We start from the raw sequence: 4198 nt of genomic DNA, 5'->3' as shown, positions 1-4198 counted from the left end.
CGGTCTCCTCCAAAGGGCGTGAGTCGGAGAGGAGGAACTCTGGGGAGTGTTCTCCTCAGAGTTCAACTGCATGGGGTATGTTCCTGGCTCGGTCCTTGGCTCGACCAGGTCCTATGCCCGTGTAGTTCAGGAAGATCCTCAGGGGTCTGCCGAGGTTCTCCCCTCCTGCGGGAGAGTAGTTCGGGAGGACCGCACCCTGAAGGACTTGAAGGTCCTCTGCCTCAGGATGCGGACACCCCAAATACAGAGGACTTTTTCGGAGGTTATAGCGCTGATTCGCCGGGCACAATGACCTCGGGAAGGGACCACGGCTTCGTCTGTGGATTGTCCTTCGCGCCTCGAATCCTTCTGGGGTCCTAAGAAGGAACCCAAGGCTTCGTGGGGCTGCCGTGGTCCACGCTTGCCGAGGGGTACTCGATCAGGTGAACGGTCTTGTGTCTGGGCAAGACAGTTCCTTCGATCGAGCCGCTCGGAGAAGCTTCTTCCTCCCCCTCTACCTCGTCAGAAGCGCTTTTTACTCTCCAATAGAAGGAGCGTTGCTGACTAAACAGGTTGACCCGGACCTGACTCGTCTGGATCCGGGTCTTCGTTGCAGCAATTGTCGGCAGAGAATGTTTCTCTCTCCCAGCAAGAAGCTGCAACCCTGGAAGCCACCGCCATGGCGGCCTTTCAGGCAGTCTCCTGGCTCGATCTGTGGTCCTTCACAGTATCGAAGGTAGCCGCTTCCTCAGGCGCCATCGCACCTGGGGAGGACTCTGCTTTTGGGAGACTGTGCCAGTCTGGAGGTAGGGCTATTTCCTACCTTGCCCACCAGACTGCAAACCTGTGGACAAACTTGGTGTTAAAGTGAAGAGACGCCGTTCTCTCTCGCTTTGCCAAGTCTGTAGGTCCCGAGTCGGCAATCGCTCTGCGGAATGGACCGTTGCTGGGTTCCTCTCTCTCTTCCTTAGAGAGTTGGTGGATGCCGCGGTAGACAAACGCCGTGCCGATGAGAACAACCGGCTTGTCCACCAGGCAGTGGTTAAGACCTCCGGGTCTTCTCGTTCCACTGCAGCCAGGTCTTCGGGCCAGGCTGGCCCTTCCTCGGCCCCTAAGAAGTCCCAGTCTTGAAGGGGTCCCGAGGAAACACCCAGCCTTCTTCTTCCTCGAAAAGGGGGTTACTCCGTCCTTTTCAGCCCCCTTTCCAATCCGGTAGAGGGGCAAGGGTAAGAAGAAGAAGGGGAAACGCTTAGGGGCGGCGTTCCCCCAGAAGCTGCCAAAGGTGGGGTGCCTGTCGAGCCATTGGGCAACGTGGCAGCGACATGGAGCCGAGACCTGGATAGTGGATGTTCTTCGGGAGGGATATCTCCTACCCTTCGAGTCTCGGCCTCCCCTCACCTACACTCCGGTCCATCTCCAAACTTATCTTTCAGGTTCGTTGAAGGACATCGCACTACAGCAAGAAGTGCAAGCCATGCTGAGCAAGAATGCTGTAGAAGTCGTGTCGGACCAGTCTCCAGGCTTTTACAGCCGGATCTTTCTCGTAGAGAAGGCATCAGGGGGATGGAGACCAGTCATAGACCTCTCTCCTTTGAACCGTTTCCTTCGCCAGACTCGGTTCACGATGGAAACAGCACGATCGGGTGCTGGCCTCCATCAGGGAGAACGACTTCATGCTTACGGTGGACTTGAAGGATGCGATTTTCAAATACCCATCCATCCGCCCGCGCCAAGTACCTCCGCTTATCCTCGGGAGTCGGTCTTCCAATTCAGGGCACTTTGTTTCGGGCTCGACCGCGCTCCCCAGGTGTTCACGAGTGTTCTCTCGTGTCAGCTTGGGCCCACTCGCACGGGATACGTCTTCTGAGGTATCTCGACGACTGGCTAGTCCTGGCGAGCTCTCGCCGCAGTTGCTACAGGACAGGATCGTCTCCTCGAGTTTTGCCGGGATCTAGGGATCGTGGTAAATCTGGAGAAGTCAGATCTCACCCCAAGCAGAGGACTGTCTAAATACCTGGGCATGCTGATAGACACGGTGGCAGCAAAAGTCTTTCCCTCGGACTCTCGTGATCAGCAAGTTCAAGGAGGCAGCACAGTTGTTCCTGTCTCGACAGGAGCAACAAGCTCGGCAATGGCAAGTCGTCATCGGGTCACCTGTCGTCATTAGAAAAGCTAGTTCCTCACGGGCGTCTTCACTTGCGGTCTCTCCAGTGGAGACTAAAGGAGCTCTGGTCCCAGTCCCGAGACCCCAGTCCTTCCTCATTCCTCTTTCCGAGGAAGTGAGAAAGGACCTCCACTGGTGGTTGGACGACAGGAACCTCTTAATAGGAGTATCCCTGCATACTCCCCCTCCGACATGCTTCTGTTTTCGGACGATCGACCGAGGGATGGGGCGCACACCTGGAGGAGTTGCTGACTTCGGGAGTGTGGCACCGAGACGACAAGCACCTTCACATCAATATTCTGGAGCTCAGGCGGCCTTCCTGGCTCTCCAGGAGTTCCAGGATCGAGTGATGGGACACTCCGTGGTGTTGATGAGCGACAATACCACGGTAGTGGCATATGTCAACAAGCAGGGGACTGGTGTCCCATCAGCTTCATCAGTTGGCAATGCAGGTGCACGAGTGGGCAGTAGCTCACTCGGTAGAGCTGTCAGCCAGATACATTCCAGGCAAGAGGAATGTAGTGGCGGACAAGCAAGCTCAGCCGCCAGAGCCAGGTGGTAGGGACCGAATGGTCCCTCCATCAGGAAGTAGCGGAAAGGCTGTTCGACCTGTGGGGCGTCCAGTGATAGATCTGTTCGCCACCCGCACAACAGAAAACTTCAGGTCTTCTGTTCGGTCGCGTGCCGGACCCATGGGCCGCCATGGAGGACACTTTCCAACATCCGTGGGACAACCTCGACACGCACGCCTTTCCTCCATTCTGTCTGATTCGCCGGGTAATCAGCCGAGTGATGATCACCCCGAATCTCAGAATGACTCTGGTGGCACCCAAATGGCCACAGGCCAATTGGTACCCGGACCTGCTAGCTCCTCTCCGAGGCACCGAGAGAGATTCCCCTGGCCCAACCTTCTGCGTCAACCTCACGCACAGCGGTTCCACCTGGCAGTGCATTCCCTGTGTCTTCACGGCTGGAGGTTATCCACCATCTCTTGCGAGCGAGAGGCTTTTCACGCCCGCGCAGCAACAGAGATGGCAGGATACCTCAGAAGATCCTCCGCAGCGGTATACCAGGGAAAGTGGTCCGTCTTCTGTGGTTGGTGTCGTCGCTGGGTATCTCTCGGTCAGAGCTACTGTTCAGCAGGTCGCGGACTTCCTCGTCTTCCTTCGCCGAGAGAAGCTTCTCTCCATTTCAGCAGTAAAGGCTACCGCGCCGACTCGGCCTAGTCTTGCGGCTGAAAGGAGTAGACATCTCTTCCTCTTTCGAGATTTCTCTACTCATGAGAAGCTTCGAACGGTCTTGCCCACCCAGGGATCTCAGGCCCCTGCGTGGGATGTGACTCTCGTTCTAAGGAGCCTGACTCGTGCACCTTACGAGCCTTTAAGAGAGTCGTCAGACAGGGATCTGACCCTCAAGACCGTTTTCTTGCTTGCCCTGGCGTCGGCGAAGAGAGTTGGCGAACTTCATGGACTTTCCTTTGATGTAAAACACTCAAGGGGATGGGGATCAGTTACACTCGATTTCATCCCGGATTTTGTAGCTAAGACTCAGAATCCTTCAGTCCCTGACGCACGGTTCGAGTCCTTCACGATCCCCTCCCTAGAGGACTTCGTAGATAATGATCCAGACGAGATGCTACTGTGTCCTGTTAGGTGCTGCGGCGCTATCTGAAGAAGACTCGCACCTCCGGCCTGAGTGTCGGCGACTCTTCGTTAGCACTGGCTCGACCAAGAAAGAAGTGTCCAAGAACACCATCTCTTTTTGGCTTCGTGAGACAATAAGGAGAGCGCACTCTGCTGCAGGAGAAGACGACACCGGTGCACGCCGTCCGAGAGCTCACGAGGTCCGCAGCATTGGTCCATCCCTCGCATTCCGGAAGAATATGTCGGTACCACAGGTACTGAAGGCAGGTGTGTGGTCCCGACAGACTACCTTCACTTCCTTCTACCTCCGGGATGTTGCACACAAGTCCTGGACACTTTTTCCTTGGGTCCTGTGGTGGCTGCTCAACAAGTTGTGTAGCTTATCCAGCTCCCCTAACGGGACAGGTTGCAT

This window comes from Macrobrachium rosenbergii, chromosome 4 (assembly GCF_040412425.1).
Source record: "Macrobrachium rosenbergii isolate ZJJX-2024 chromosome 4, ASM4041242v1, whole genome shotgun sequence".
NCBI lineage: Eukaryota > Metazoa > Arthropoda > Malacostraca > Decapoda > Palaemonidae > Macrobrachium > Macrobrachium rosenbergii.
Note: the sequence above shows the minus strand (reverse complement) of the source record.